Source organism: Oryctolagus cuniculus, chromosome 1, assembly GCF_964237555.1.
Source record: "Oryctolagus cuniculus chromosome 1, mOryCun1.1, whole genome shotgun sequence".
Taxonomy (NCBI): Eukaryota; Metazoa; Chordata; class Mammalia; order Lagomorpha; family Leporidae; genus Oryctolagus; species Oryctolagus cuniculus.
Window position 1 is genome coordinate 185,015,684 of NC_091432.1, and position 17,175 is coordinate 185,032,858.

The following is a 17,175-nucleotide window of genomic DNA, read 5'->3' on the forward strand; positions in this document are numbered from 1 at the left end:
CTCTGGGTAACTCTGGCTTTCAAATAAATAAATAAATCTTTTCTTTTAAATGATAAATAGCCACATAAGGCTGTTGCTACTGCACTAGAAATGGTAAATATAGCATTTTTCTAGCACAGCAGGGAAGTCTTTTGGGTAACACTGGATGAAAGCATTAGCAGAGATCAATTTGCCTTAAAGATCAATTTTCATTTAACCTTCAGAACCTCTTACTACATGGGTCCCTTGTATTGCTCATAACTGGTTTTGAATTTTGAATTTTTTATTGTTTTTCCTAAAGGAGACCTGCAAAATTGTAATTGTTTCAATGCCCAAAAAACTTTGATCTGAGCCTGATTATTATAGAAATTTTCTGTTTTCCAATCTACAATGGTGCCTAGGTTCAAAAGTCCAGCTAGGGGATCCAGGAATGATTTAGTTCCACTTTCAAATTTCTAGAGAATTAGAAGCTTTGCTGGAATTCCATCAAATGTAGGCAGAAATATGAGGCAAAACTGTAAGAATATAACTACCAAAAGTATTATAACTGTTATTGTGTTGCTTGTTTAGTGGTGTGGGTGTTGATGAGAAGTACAAGTTCCCAGAAATAGAAGGGGGAGTTTGGAAACAAGGCAAGCAGCCCTATGCTTCTGCTACACAATGAGAACTATAAAGTAACTCTTAATAGATGGTATTAACCTCTAGAATTTTTCAAGAACGACTAGATATTTATAAGTTTTAAGAGAACTGAAAAAGCAAAATGGTCTGCATGTGGACCTATGAGGTAGAACTTGTATATCACCAGGAAGTATCTTTGTAAAGACACAATATATTACAAGAGTTTTCAGATGTCCCGTTATTAAAATTAGAGTTGATCTTAGATTCGTTAGAGAGCCATAAAAATACTAATCTTTAACTCAGTGAAAAAAAAAAAAACAGAACATTTGTATAGCAAGATTTTGGTTTTGGGCACAGGAAATCTGGCTGTTTTCCTAAGAAGGAGAATTAAGAGGATAATGGAAACTTCAAAGCAGAGGCAGAAATGCAGAATGGCCTACTAGAGACCAGATAACAATTTTCTTTCTTTTTTTTTTTTGATAATATTTAGCTTTTTTATATTTTATTTAGTAAATATAAATTTTCAAAGTACAGTTAATGGATTACAATGGCTTCCCCCCCCCATAATTTCCCTCCCACTCACACCCCTCCCATCTCCCACTCCCTCTCCCATTCCATTCACATCAAGATTCATTTTCAATTATCTTTATATACAGAAGATCAATTCAGTATATTAAGTAAAGATTACATCAGTTTGCACCCACACAGAAACACAAAGTGTAAAATACTGTTTCAGTACTAGTTATAACATTACTTCACATTGGACAACACACTAAGGACAGATCCCACATGAGAAGTAAGTACACAGTGACTCCTGTTGTTGACTTAACAATTTGACACTCTTGTTTATGGCGTCAGTAATCTCCCTAGGCTCTAGTCATGAGTTGCCTAGGCTATGGAAGCCTTTTGAGTTCGCCGACTTTGATCTTATTCTGACAGGGTCATAGTCAAAGTGGAAGTTCTCTCCTCCCTTCAGAGAAAGGTACCTCCTTCTTTGATGGCCCCGTTCTTTCCACTGGGATCTCACTTGCAGAGATCTTCCATTTAGGTCTTCCTTTCCCTCCACCCCCCCCCCCCGCCGCCCCCAGGGTGTCTTGGCTTTCCATGCCTAAAATACTCTCATGGGCTTATCAGCCATCAGATAACAATTTTCTAGCTAGAAAGATTTTGAGTATATCTGCAAACCAATATGGGTAAGGACTGGAATCTAACAAAGGCAAGAATATTGGCTGGCTAAGTGTTCTCCATGCCAGGATGGCAGAAGGTCAGATCCAAGCTTACTCTATCATTGCAGCAGTTCCTGAAATTATTTCATAATTACTTAACTTGGAATTTCTATTCCCAGAAAATGTGAGGTGAGTAACTTCAAATACGACTCCTACAAGAAAGCACCTAAAAGTTTTAAATACATTTTAAAAAATATTTCAAATGCACTGGAGAGCTAATAAAGTGATAAAGCATTACAGGAACTCAGGGGAGTAGGCAACCACAAAGCTTCTTTTGTCCTGATAACAATTGGCTGGTACAGCAAATTCACTTTTGTCTTAATAGTCTTGCAAAGTAAGGAGAGCAGAAGTGAAAGCCCAGCCCTGCTCTAGGTGTGGTGCTTAAAAGACTTTTTCCCACACTTCTCCATTTTAGGATACTCAAAGAGCTACATCTTCAAGTACAGGGGAAGAGATAAATTGGTCTATCCAGATATTTTCAACTGGGATCCACATTGCCTGAATGAGTCATAGAACTCAAGCCATAAATTTGGTTTAAGTGTCCACCACCACCAGTGATAAAACAAATAAAAGTCTTTATCAGTCCACTTCTTGTTACTTCAACTAACATACCTGAGAGGAACTTCTTGGGAAAGAAAACATTTATTTCAGCTTACAGTTTGGAGGATACAGTTCAGAGTCAGGAGGCCCCATAGTCCGGCTTCTGCGGAGTCTGGTCATGGTGGCTGTGTAGGAATTGATCACAGGAAAACAGAAAGACAGAAGCTAGGCCAAACTTGAACTCAAATAATAACCAACCCTCCTCATGAGAACCACCCTCCAAGGGAACAATCCCAACAACCCAAACACTTCCCACCAGACCCACTTCTCAGGTGCCACAATTAGATTGAGTCTCTACCTTTAAGCCAACAACCACTCACATTAAGACAGCAGAGTTTAAATATCTGCATGAATATAACAAAATCCTTCCTGGAGATAAGAAACTTATGCCAGACCTCAAATTATTCTTACAAGTAATTTTTCAAGAACATTGATCAATTTACAAAGATAAGCAATCACATGGGTTAAAAAGATGCCATGTGTGATATTTCACAGAAACTACAAGCAGAAACAGACTGACTTCAGATATTAAAAACTTGTATACAGGTGTTCCAGTATATATCTGCAATAATAACTTTTTTAAAAAAAGATTTATTTACTTGAAAGTCAGAGTTACACAGAGAGAGAAGGAGAGGCAGAAAGAGAGAGAGAGAGGTCTTTCCATCCATTGGTTCACTCCCCAGTTGGCCGCAATGGCTGGAGCTCTGCTGATCCAAAGCCAGGAGCCAGGAGCTTCCTCCGGGTTTCCCTTGGGTGCAGGGACCCAAGGACTTGGGCCATCTTCTACTGCTTTCCCAGGCCTCATCAGAGAGCTGGATCAGAAGTGGAGAAGCCAGGACTCGAATTGGCACCCATATGGGATGCTGGCTCTGAGGCAGCAGCTTTACCTGCTACACCACATTGCTGGCCCCTGCAATAATTTCTTATAGAATTATAAGAGCCCAAGTGGAAACAAACCCAAATGCCTATTAACAATGCAAAGGATCAATAAGTTTTAGTATGTTCATACAACGAAATTCTAGTCAAGAGTGAAAACAGTATGATGTACTTTACAAATAAACCTAATGGTGAAAAAAGAAAAAAAAATACCTAGAGCATGATTCTATCAATGTAACAATAAAAATAGGTAAAGCAAAACAATACTTTTAGGGACAAATGCATAGGTGAAAAGTATAAAGAAAAACAAGGAAGTGACTTTTACAAGTTCAATATAGAAATTACATTAAGAAAAAAGGAGGGTTTTTGATCAGAAAAGACATTAGGGAGGCTCTGCAGCCATTGTATTTCTTCACCTACTTGGTTGCAACATGGGTGTTGGCTTTGTTATTGTTCATGAAACTGAATGTTTATGTTTTGTGCATTTTTCTGTATGAGTGTTATGCTTCACAATTAAAAAAATAATTTATCCAGAGTAAAGGTGTTAAAATACCTAAGTACCTACAGTAACAATGATGTTGGCTTCAGGTCAGATAACCTTCATTAAAACAAAAATCAACAAATGCCTTGGATGTTCCTGTGTTGTTGACTTTGTAGAGTAATTAGTTAATCATTTTAATTGAGTTTTAAATGACTACAACTGTCTCTCATATTCAGTGCCGCTGCCATGACTCTAGCCTGATCGCCATTTTCTTCCTCTACACATGTAGCTTTATCATCTTTATGTTGGTTACTTAGCATGTTGTAACCTGTTGTGTTTGAATTGTTTGGGATTATGACCTGTTGTCTGCATGGAATTTTCCCACAGCTATTCAAGGGTAATGGAATTATGTTAACAACAACCAAGTATATAAAGCTTCACATCTCCATTTTACAGATGCGAGGATGACTCGGCCAGACTTCTCATTTCTTGGGGAAGATTCTCAGAAAAGGATACTTTCCAGAGTAGTTGGCACCTCAGTGCTTAGGAGAAAAATAAAAGTGGAGTTTAACACAAGGACACAAAAACCAGGAACAAGAAAGTCATTAGAATGAAAGCAGACATTCTGTTACGCTCTCTTTCTCTGAGCCACATGGTCATTCACATTTGACCACTGGTTATAAAAGCTTTATTTTCTCTCCAGAAACTGACATTTTTTTACTTCTCTCTACAGGACAAAATGTGGCACCTCCTAGCTCCCTCTCTTTATGTACTGTATTACTAATTTCCAAATAGCAATATTGATTCTTTCAGCCAGCCTTTTCAGACTGGCTGCTTTCACTTAGCAATAAAGCTCTTCAATGTCTTCTTGTGGCTTGCTACTTTATTTTGAAGTTTTTATTTAAAATTTATTCGAGAGGCAGAGAGAAAGAGAAACTCAGAGAGATTCCATCCACTAGTTTAATCCCTAAAATGACTGCAACAGTTGCACAGGGCTGAAGCCGGGAGTTAGGAACTCAGTTCAGATCTCCCATGTGGGTTGCAGGAACCCAATTACTTGAACCATCACCACTGCCTTCCAAGATCTGCATCAGCAGGAAGTTGGAGTCAGGAGTCACACAGGGTAATGAAACCAAGCACTCCAATGTGGGACACAGGTGTCCTAACTAGTGTCTTAACCATTAGGCCAAGTGCCTGCTCATATCTTTTTTGATTACTGAATAAAGTGCCGTTATTATTCAATTGTACCAATTTGTTTATGCATTCACCTATTGAAAAACATCTTGGTTGCTTCTAATAGATGGCAGTCACCAACAAGGCTGCTATAAACATTTGTGTGCAAGTTTCTACATGAACATAGGTTTTTGACACATTTGAGTAAATTCCTAGGAGTAATTTATGTTAGACAACATAGTATGATTATATTTAGCTCTATAAGAATATGTCAAGCAAATCATTCAAAGTGACTGTACTATTTTGTGTTCCCATCAATAATGAATGAGAGTGAATGTTTCTCCACATCCTCATCAGTGTTTGGTGTTATCAGTGTTTGGGATTTTGGCCATTCTGATGGTTCTCATTAGTTTTAATTTGCAGTTCCCTAGTGATATATGATGCTCTGCACACAAAGTAGAGAAGATGATATAAGAGCAGGTCACTGGGAGTCATTCTTAGAATAATGCATATCATAAATTTCTTATAGTTTAGTTTCCTGTTGCTGACACAATAAATTTTCTTATTGGCAGGTGCTTAAAATAGTGTAAATGTGATATCATGCAGCAGTGCTAGTGGCTGCAGAGACTGGTGCAAAATTGTCATTCCAGTCATGGGTAGGGGTGGGGGAAGCGATATCTCAGGAACTTAACCCTTAAGCAAAACGTGGGAACTCAGCTTATGTGAACTACAATGAACATCTCAGTAACTCTTTTCCAAGAGGCAATAACAGATGGTTTGGAAATTGGGGTTTCATCTAGAAGTCTACACAGTGAATTAATGTGCCCAGTTGGTTTGGATATGCTGAAGAGCACCATGACCACAAAGGAGAGTTCATACTGTTTCTGTGCAGACTGCATTAGTATGGCCTTTATCTGTTGGAAAAATGCTGGTTTCCAAAAGATCACTGAGGCCAGATCCATTCATAAGCAGAGTTATTCAAGTCGTGATAAATTTGAAGCTCATCAAGGAAGTATTAGCCAGGATCAACAACCACAATCATCAGCAAGCACTGAGTCACAGCACTGAGGAAGGAACGAAAATACAGGCCATCAATAGCGAGGCAAGAAACAACAAATCAAAAATGGTAGTGGAGAAGATAATTGTGACCATTCTCACTACAGCAATGCATACACCCACAGCAATCAGGAAGCAGGCCTAGTAACAATTGGACCAAAACATCTGATGATTCTGGGCTTGAGAATAACAGTGCATTGGTGGCTACTGATCCAGTGATGGATGGGGCTAGTGAAACTGAATTAGTATTCAGACCTCATCCTACACTTAGGAAAAAAGATGACAATACACAGACAAGGCACATTAAAACTTCAGGTAATGCCACCATTGATTACTTGCCTAAGTATCTGGCTCTAAGGTTAGCTTTAGAAGAACTTCCAAACAAAGGAGAATCAAAGTCAGATAAACCTTGATTCAACCAGTGAGAAGCAGCATGCCATTTATATTGCAACAGCCAGTGGTTAGTTCACTGTTTTAAATGGCTCTTTTCCTTTGGAATTGGTCAGTGAGAAATACTGGAAGGTGAACATGCCCATGGAACTTTATTGTGCACCCACAAAGGAGCACAAAGGAGCTTTTAAAAACAATTCTCAGAGTGAAATTTTTCTGGCCTGTTTCTTTAACATTAAAGCTGTGCCATCAGTGCTCTTATAGACAGATATTGGATATGTTCAGTTTTCTTTCTGAGCCAGGCTCCTTTACACTACTAGAATCTTTTCCCCTTTAATCTAAAAGTTCCCTTTTGGAAGAGACTGACACTATTTCTTTGCTTTTAAAAATATATTTAAGGGGGCCCACACTGTGGCGCAGAGGATTAACGCTCTGGCCTGCTGTACCAGCATTCCATATGGGCGCCAGTTCTAATCCTGGCTGCTCCACTTCCAATCTAGCTCTCTGCTGTGGCCTGGGAAAGCAGTAGAAGATGGCCCAAGTCCTTGGACCCCTGCACCCACGTGGGAGACACAGAAGAAGCTCTTGGTTCCTGGCTTTGGATTGGCGCAGCTCCGGCCGTTGCAACCAATTGGGGAGTGAACCATCGGATGGAAGACCTTTCTCTTTCTCTCTGCTTCTCCTCTCTCTGTGTAACTCTGACTTTCAAATAATTAAATAAATCTTTTTTTAAAAAAAGTAAAAATATATTTAAGTTGTATGCTTTCATAAAATATGGTTCCATTTTGGAGTAACATTTTTACTCAGAAAGTTTCATAGTTCTGTATGTTCTGTATTTTTGGTTTTTGTTTTTGACAGGTAGAGTTATAGACAGAAAGAAAGAGAGAGAGAGAGAGAGAGAAAGGTCTTCCTTCCATTGGTTCACCCCCCAAATGGCCGCTACGGCCGGCGCACTGAGCTAATCTGAAGCCAGGAGCCAGGTGCTTCTCCTGGTCTCCCATGTGGGTGCAGGGCCCAAGCACTTGGGCCATCCTCCACTTCCTTCCTGGGCCACAGCAGAGAGCTGGACTAGAAGAGGAGCAGCCAGGACTAGAACCTGGTGCCCATATGGGATGCCGGTGCCACAGGCGGAGGATTAACCAAGTGAGCCATGGCACCGGTCCCTGTATTCTTTTTTTAAAAATATTTATTTATTTATTTTAAAGAGTTACAGAGAGACAGGAAGACACAGAGAGAAATATTCCATCTGCTGGTTCACTCCCCAGATGGCTACAACAGCAAGAGCTGGGCCAGGCCAAAGCCAGAAGCCAGGAGCTTCTTTCAGGTCTCCCACATGGGTGCAGGGGCCCAGGAACTTGGGCCATACTCCCTTGCTTTCCCAGGTGAGTTAGCAGGGAGCTGGATTAGAAGTGAAGCAGCTGAGACTCATACCAGCGCCCATGTGAGATGCCGGCATCACAGGCAGAGGCTTAACCCACTATAGGATAGTGCTGGTCCCTGCTCTGTATTCTTAGGTAATTATTTAGTTGGCTTTCCTTTTCCCACTCTCTTCCAAAGTTTCTTAGGCCTACAGAATATTAAATAATTTGAATTCTGACTTTTTTTTCTCCTGAAGTCTTATATATTTATAGTTTTCTATATAAACTGTAGAATCTTCATGAAGACCAAGGCTAAAATTTATTGTGTTTAAAAACAATTCTCAAACAATTTTTAGCTTCATGCTATTTTTTCCCATAACACCTCTTTTTAGAAAGAGGTTCCTTTTAATGCAATATTATATTTTTCTGTCTATAATTTTTTAATTTCTGATCATGAGGGAGGGAAGCAAACAAAATCAGGTTCTAACTTGGTTCAATAACAGATTTCAGTGAAGAAACAAAACTGGTAGCAACAGGAAGCCTTCAAGTGTTTACTTAAGAGTTCTTTTTTTTTTTTTTTTTTTTGGTATTCTGTCACCTAACTTCTTTTATAATGCATGCTTGATGCTTTTCCTATTAAAATTAACAGAGATATGGGGGAAATGTAAATGTATTATCTTAAGACTTTGGGAGATCAGAAATCTAAGATGGGACTTGCCAGGTTAAAATTAAAACATTGACAAGGCTATGTTCCTCCTGAAGGCTTAAGGGAGTAATGTGTTCCTGTCTGTCTTCCAGCCTCCAGGGGCCATCCACATTCTTTGGCTTATGGCCCCTTCTTCCATCTTGAAAGCCAGCGACGTTGTATAGTCTTTCTCATGCTGTCAGCTCTGGTTCTTTTTTCTGCCTTCCTGTCCACTTATAAGAATCTTTGTTATTACATTGGGCCTGTTGTGGGAAATGGTGCAGCTGCCTAGGATTATTCCAGGTTCTTCCCTCCACGTGTGAAAGAATTCAAAGCAGAGGCATAAGGAAAGTACAGAAAGCAAGACGTATTTAAAGCAAAACAAGAATGCACACTCCATGATGGGAGTGGGAATGCTGGCCATGGTAATTTTATTATAATGACTTAAAAGTCACCATGAGGACACAGCTTGTATCCTACTGGATATTTCCTGCGGGTACTGGTTCTACATTTGGCACTTTGCAGAACCTGCAGGGTTTTTTTTTTTGTTTTTTGTTTGTTTGTTTGTTTGTTTGGACAGGCAGAGTGGACAGTGAGAGAGAGAGACGAGACAGAGAGAAATGTCTTCCTTTGCCATTGGTTCACCTTCACCCTCCAATGGCCGCCGCGGCCGGCACACTGCGGCTGGCGCACCGCGCTGATCCGATGGCAGGAGCCAGGTACTTCTCCTGGTCTCCCATGGGGTGCAGGGCCCAAGGACCTGGGCTATCCTCCACTGCACTCCCAGGCCACAGCAGAGAGCTGGACTGGAAGAGGGGCAACCGGGACAGAATCCAGCGCCCTGACCAGGACTAGAACCCGGTGTGCTGGCGCCGCAAGGTGGAGGATTAGCCTAGTGAGCCGCGGTGCCGGCCTTTCCTTTACTGTTGGTTCACCCTCCAATGGCCTCTGCAGCTGACGTGCTGTGGCCGGCGCACCGCACTGATCCGAAGCCAGGAGCCAGGTGCTTCCTCCTGGTCTCCCATGCACTTGGGCCATCCTCCACTGCACTCCCAGGCCACAGCAGAGAGCTGGACTGGAATAGGGGCAACCGGGACAGAATCCAGCACCCTGACCAGGACTAGAACCCAGTGTGCCAGCACTGCAGGCGGAGGATTAGCCTATTGAACGCGGCGCTGGCCTCCTGCAGGTTCTATTACACAGAAGGAGTAGGGGCTTGGTGCACAGAAAGGAAGTGTTGGGTGGTACAGTCCAGCTGTCATGTGGGCCAGGCCATATCATATAATCTAACACATTCTCATGTTTCAGAGATTCAGATGTGGGCACCCTGGGAGTGTTCATACAGGGTGGGGCTAGTGGCATCATGCTACCTGCTACATCTTCACACACACTGAAGAAAATCAAGATGGATAAATATATAAATGTCAAATATTAATAGAAAAAGTGGGAGAATGTACATATAATTTTGGGTGTATAAAAACCTTTATCACATAGTACCCTATAAATGCATACAATTTTTATGTTTTATAACAGTTTTTTCAAAGCTTTTTCAAAAAATTTATTCAAAAAGCAGAGAGATGAGACATAAAGAGACCATCCATCCACAGGGTCACTGCTCAAACGCCCACAACAGTCAGAGCTAGGCTAGGCTGAAACCACGAGACAGAAACTCAATCCAGATCTCCCACATGGGTGGCAGGGACCCAACTACTTGAGCCATCACCTGCTGCCTCTCAGGGTGCATATTTGTAAGAAACTAGGACTAGGAGCAGAGCTGGGACTGAAACCCAGGCAGTCGAATATGGGGAACAAGTGTTCCAAGTGGAGGCTAACAGCTGTGCCACATGCCCACCCCTGAAAGATTATTAAAAAGATAATAGAGGGGTGGGTGTTGTGGCCCAGTAGGTTAGCTGTGGCTTGGGACACCCACATCCCATATCAGAGAGCTTGGTTCAAGTCTGGGTCCCCTGTTTCCTATTCAGCTTCCTGCTAATGCATCCAGGAGGCAGGTTAGGGCTCAAGTGTTGAATCCTTGTCACCCGTGTGGGAGATTCAGATAGCATTCCTAGCTTCTGGCTTTGGCCTGGCCTCATCCTGGCTATTAAGGGCATTTGGAGAGCGAATGAGCAGAAGGAAAATCTCTCTGTCTCTACTGCTCTGCCTTTCAAACAAATGTTTTTAAATGAATACATACACATTTTTTAAAAAGATTTATTTATTTTACTTGAAAGTCAGAGTTACACAGAGTGAGAAGGAGAGGCAGAGAGGAGAGAGAGAGAGAGTCTTCCATCCACTGGTTTACTCCCCAATTGGCTGCAGCGGCCACAGCACAGGTCTCTCACACAGGTACAGGGGCCCAAGGACTTGGGCTATCCTCTGCTGCTTTCTGCTGCTTTCCCAGGCCACAGCAGAGAGTTGGATCAGAAGTGGAGCAGCCACGTCTTGAACTGGCATCCATATGGGATGCTGGCACTGCAGGCGGCAGCCTTACCTGCTACACCACAGCTCCAGCCCCACATACATATTTTTTAAAAAATTTAAAGGGGCCAGCATTGTGGTATAGCCTGGGAGGCCACCGTCTGCAACACTGACATATGGATGTCAGTTCATGTCCTGGCTGTTCCACTTCCAACCCAACTCTCTGCTAACGGTCTGCAAAAAGCAGCAGAAGATGGTCCAAGTGTTTGGGCCCCTGCCACCCACATGCGAGACCTGGATAAAGGTCTTGGCTTCAGCCTGGCCCATCCATGGCTATTGTGGCCATCTGGGGAGTGAACCAGCAGATGGAAGATCTCTCTCTGTGTCTCTCCCTCTCTTTCTTTTTTTTTTTTTTTCTCTCTCTCTCTGTAACACTGACTTTCAAAATAAATAAATAAATCTTTAAAAAAGATAAATTTTGTATGTTGAATATTACTATAGTATACACAAAGTAATAACACATGCAGCAAACTGGCAGAAAACATTTATAACATATATAAGCAAGGGTTGATAGCCTCAAAGAAAAAAAGAAAAAAGAAGTACTTGAATATATGAAAAACAGCCCTACAGACAATATCTTGAGTGCATTTTATCCTAGTAAAAAAACCTGAAAATAATTTAAATGTCCACCAACAGGGGAATGACTAGATAAATGGAACACTTATTCAAATAACAGGCTACCTGCAGCAGTTTAAAAGATGAAGGAAAATTTTTCTAACCTTCAAAAACATCCAAGACACAATGATGTTTTAGCAAGTTACAGGACAACACTGGCAGTTCTATGCAGGCGGAACCAAATGTACCAAATAGAGTCACAGCCATAAAGGATCTCAGCCCCACCTTCCTCATATCAAGCGACCTTTCAGCAGACGAACAGCAGTGAAGAGACACGTTAATTTTATTCTGCACAACTTGAATACAAACTCATTCTGCATCACTTAAATAGATTCTTAACTGCATACCACTTTTTAAAACATCTGAGTTTTGTCTGCTCACCACTGCACCCAAGCACACAGTATGTACTATATCTGATAGGTAGTGTTTGTTTAGTCAATGACATATAAGGGGATGGGACATACTGTTAATATTAAATCCTATACTGGTAAAAAATTGGTTATTTATGCCTAAATTCTTCCTGCTTCAAGCATAGCTTGAGTGTGGAAATTGCTTGGGAGAAACCAAAATCCTGAGTCAGAGGTGTGTGTATGTGTGTATGTATTAGTATGTAATGAATAACTGCTGTGTTTCTAACACTCTGGTAGTTTGTACCTTATTTCTAATCTAAACGACAATCTGCAAAGTAGAAGTCACACTTGTACCCATTTTACAAATCAGGAAACTAAGGCTTGGATTGACCCACTAACCCTAGTGGGTTCTTTTTTCTTTTCCTGTTAGAGCAATTTGACAATTGCACAATTCTTCCCCAACAGAATGTGGTCAGTCTAGAAAAACTTCCTCTACCAGTGCTTCACTTACTTTATTATTTTATTTTAATAGATAACTCACACACTAGGTGTAAAAACTGGTAGCAACTGTATTTAGTACAAAGGTAACTTACTCCCTTACATTTCCCTGAGGCACCAGTCAACAACTTTCTGGGTGTCTTTCCGGAAACATTTTATGTCAATACAATAACAGATGTAAATATTTCTAAAATTTAACTAGAAGTGTTTCACATACATTGTCCTCCATCTCTCTCTTTCCACTCAGCAATATGTCCTGGAAATCACTACATATTGACTTATTACCAGAGCCTTTCCAGCAGCTGCACAATAAAAGTTGTAGGGGATCTTATTTCTTTAAATCCTTCTACATTTATGCCCATTGAAGTTGTTTCAAATCTTCTGTTATCACAAGCAACAGCGAGTATTCTTACAAATGGGCCATTTTGCACATACGCAAATGTGTCTGCAGAATAGATTCCTTCAGTTGTAATTGCTGGGTCAGATGTCTTTTTAAATTTCTCATAGATATCCTGCTTTTCATCCATAAATGTTATATAAATTTATTCCCCTCTGGCAGTGTTTATACCTACCCTCTCCACAGTACAGGAACACTTACTTGTACAAAAGGAAAATGAAAGAGAGGAGAAAGGGAAGGACAGGGAAGATAAGGGAAGAGGAGGTCTAATTTGTCAATAGAGATCCAAAAATACTGTTGTCAGCCTTGCCTAGGAGTCAAGCAGTTGCATCAACACCCATTTCCTGAAACAGTACTACATTCTGACTGAAACTGGGAAATCTATTTCTTTCTCTGCTACTTTATATGAGTGACTGATTTATTTTAAATGAATATAGGATTTGACATGGAAACTATTAATTCTGCTCTTTTGTATAAAAAAGACAACCCCATTTTCCAGTAGACTGGCTCCTCACAACCCTGGGCCACTTTTTGTCCACATGTGACTGAGGCACCTACCTTGTACCTGGTGATGACACCCAGGGAACTACTTCATCTTCCTGAGCACTGTTTACTTAAGATACCTCTAACACAGAGAAGCACAGTCACTCCATTTCTCCACTGGGTTCGCTCCTTTCATCAGTCTCATCGACAGCCTTTAAGAAAACACTATTATTTAACTTTGTGGAGACTGGTTTCCTCCACTCCCCATGTAGGAAGACAGACCCCTGGATTTCCAAGGACAAATGTTTGTCACCTTACTTTTCCTATCTAAAACTTGAAATTCATGTAGCAACTGATAGAAGCTTTTTACATGCCAAAATATCTCTGAAAGTATAGAGCAGTTAATCAGCCTTGGTGACAAGAGATAACTGGTAGAAGGACCCTAAGATTTACTTCCTGTGTTGGTAAGTTCCAACAGCTTTCTCACCCAAGCCATTAACAGCAACAGTTTATTAAATGATTTACAATGGGGGCAGAACACTATTCTCCCTCTATCTCTTGACTCCCAATAAAGAAGGAAATAATTAGCACTAATTTCTACTGGTTAGAACTAACATCTTGATTGTTCTACTGTTCATTAAAAAAAAAATCTTTTGGGCAATCTTGCCCATTTTCAGAGGGCTTGCTGGAGTTGGTGGGACTTCCTCCCTGTGGAGGGGATGGCTCTCCCAGGAGGTAGTACCTAGAACAGAGCACAGGTACTGAACACCACCAGTACCTTCCGGTCTAATTTCTGACATAAATGGTGAGTCTTTCATTTCCACTGTCTGGTGAAGAGCCTGGCACAGAGTGGTTGCCAATGGTTGTTTCTTGAATTAACAGATAAGAAGAATTCTACCGCCAAAACTCTTCAGCCACCTTCCCCCCAAGTCTCAGATATTTTCTAGTGATGAGTGTGAGCAGGCTCTGTGGGGCGCCATGATCTGAATGGAGATTGGGGTTAGGGTATGCTTTTCTTAGTTTGTTCAGAAATGCCTTAAAGGCATTAATAAATAAGGGAGATAACAAAGATTCTCAAAATTAGCCTCAGAGTCTTTCTCTGGCTGCTACTGCCTTAGAGAAACAACTCTCTAATCCCAAACTGTTCACAGATTGTGCCAAGACCCAAATCTTGCGTTAGCTGCTCTTTGAGGGGGAGGGGGAACAAACAAACAAAAAAATCTAAAAATTCACAATCACTCAAAGAAAAGTTCAAATTTTAAAACGGGAAATAATACTGATGCATTTATTTCATTGCTTATTATTTGAACTGATCACTTAAATTATTGGACGAGGATATTTCAGAAAATTCGTGGAAACGGAATTAAAAGATGCTTGTTTGGGTGCAAGAAACTTGAAATCCATGCCTAGAAGGGTATTTCAAAAAGTTCATGAAAAATGTGTATTTCGAAAACACTCTGCATGAATTTCAAAACTTCTTTTTCTTTTTTTGTTCCACCAAAATAAGCTTCTCTTCTAATTCCGCTTTAGGCGAACATTTTGAATTTCTCTCTCCTGGGAGGTCTGGAAGGAGGCGGAGCGAATACCCTCCCCTCGGGCCCGCCCCAGGGCAGCGGGTGCCTGGGTACCCGGGAGCCGCGTGGGACCGAGGAGGATCGCTGGCGCTTAGCGTCTCTGAGATACTCGCCAGTATCGCCGCACCCGGGCGCGTGGGCCTCGCCAACCTCCCAGCGGGCTCAGCAAGGGAAGTGCCCTTTTTCCGCAGCGTGCCGGGCTTGGGGCGGGTCGGTTCCGCAGTCAGTCGTTCGGGGAAAGCCCTTGTCCCCGAATTGAAGTCTCACGTCCTCTGCGCCAGCCTGGAGGCCTCGGCCAGCTGCCCAGCTTGGAACCCCTAACCCTTTCCCGCCCCACCCCTCCACCTCTCGATTCCCCCCCCCCCCTTTCTTTTTAAACCTGAGAGAATCGGCCCGAGTCTCCGCCTCCTCTCCGCGGGTGTCCGCGCGTCGCGGCCGCCTCTTTCCGCTGTCAGCCTGCACTTCTGAGACCCCGAGGCCCAGACCCCGAGTTCCCCGCTCTGGGCCCTCCGCGAAGCCGCCTGGTTCCGTGTGCGCGTGCTCTGTGCACTCCGCAAACGCGAGCGTGGAGGCCGGGCGAGATCTGCGCGCGCGAGAGCAGCTCTGCCTGGCTAAGGCTAGGGGCCTTGTAGTCGGCGCCTTGGCGCTCCGAAGGTGCCCACAGCAGGCGGGGCCTGCGCCAAAGGGGAACGGGGGTGCGGACAGACTCGCAATCCCACTGCCGAGTAGTGGAGGAGGGAGGTGAGAGGGGAGTCTAGAAAGGAGCGGAGTGAGCCTCCTACAGGTGGCGGAAGGGGCTAAGAGTGGAGAGAACTTGAAGACAGCTGAGAGGTCTGGGGAGGTTCGGAAAATGGTCGGGGACGGACACCTAGAGCGTGGGAAGGCTGGGCGCGAGCGCTATATGCAAAAGGATTTAAAACATGCAAATAAATGTTTGTATACCTGCATTGCAGCACTATGCACAGTAGCCAAAGGGTGTAGAAACTCAGATGCTCATCACTAGATGAATGTATAAAAACACGGCAGTCTATTCATACGGTGGAAGATGATTCAGCCATAAAAAGCGTTAAGTTCTGATGCGTGCTGCCTCGGAAGAATCTCAAAAATATGCTGGGTGAAAAAAGATCACATAGTGTGTGATCTTCTACATGATAGGTCCAGAGTTGATAAATCCATAGAGACAAGATTTGTTAATTATCAGAGGCTAGGGGTAAAAAGGATTAAATGAATATGTTTTTAATCGAGCCTCCTCTGGAGATGGTGAAATGTTTTGGACTAGATAGGAAAGAGCTGATGGTTGTACGGTATTTTGAACGTGCTAAATGCCATTGAATGGTACAATATCACAGTTAATTTCGTGGAATGTGGATTATGCCTCAATTAAAACTCATAACCAATAGAGGCCAGGTACTCCAGCCTGGAATGAGGCACAGTGTAGCCAGGAGCCAGCCACAGCTAAAGTTGCAGCCAAATCCTGGCAGCTTCCCTACTCTGGCAAGGTGGCCAAGTTGCTCTGGGTTTGGAGGCGAACTACTTGCTGGTAACCTTCCAGAGCGCCCTAGCTGCTGCCCGTGGATTCTGAGCGCAAAGCTGAGGGAAGGAATCCGGCCCCAACTGGCCGAAGAATGGAGGTCCAAAGCCGTGGGCCATTTCGGCCTGGCTCTGCCACCTGGGCAAAATACCCCAAATCTCATGGGTTCCAGACCAAGGCACCGGAAGTGGCTGATCAGGTAAAGGAGTCGGTTGAACCGGCCTCTCTCTGGAATTTCCAGTCATCATTTTAATTGCATCTTATCGATAAGATTTAACTTTGGATATTTTATCACCCCGAAGATCTGGATGTGTCTTAACAATCCCAGATGTGTCTCATTCTAATTGCAGTGTTTTTCTAAGAGGTGTATACAACAGTGATGTGTCTTGGAAAAAAAATATTGCCTTCGATTAGAGTGAAAATTTCTGGTTATGTGTTTCCCGTGATTATTACTTGAAGTCTGTCTCCCCCTGTTTCACTCCTTGCACAGTGCCATAGTAAGTGCTCAATATATGTTGACTGAAAAAGAAAATGAATGAAAGCTATTTTTCTTTTTAATTCGAGCATTGACTACGATTTGCAGGCAGTTTGACCCAGGAAAAGCCATGTAACCTCTTTGAGTTTTTCTAGTTCACAAAATGGTTGTGATGATATCAATATCGCATGGAGAGGGGGGTGCATGTGTGACACTGGCAGCCGGAAGTGCATACGTAGATGTGCAAACCTAGTTCATCTGTACAAGTGCTCCAGGCCTAGGTACTCAATCCCAGAAAACTCCAACCTAGGAAAAAAGCAGGCACAATGTGG

The 17,175-nt window shown here is 42.4% G+C and overlaps 1 long non-coding RNA gene and 1 pseudogene across 1 annotated transcript; one reads left to right on the forward strand and one right to left on the reverse strand.

Annotated features, from left to right (window-relative positions):
* Window positions 1-1,687: 1,687 nt before the first annotated feature.
* On the reverse strand, window positions 1,688-15,761 carry LOC138844446 (uncharacterized). The gene is made up of 3 exons (XR_011380297.1): window positions 15,217-15,761; window positions 13,339-13,475; window positions 1,688-2,548 (listed from the first exon to the last, which is right to left on the reverse strand). It is a non-coding gene; the product is annotated as an uncharacterized lncRNA (long non-coding RNA).
* Window positions 5,606-6,663, forward strand: LOC100340883 (E3 ubiquitin-protein ligase RING2 pseudogene; annotated as a pseudogene).
* Window positions 15,762-17,175: the final 1,414 nt, after the last annotated feature.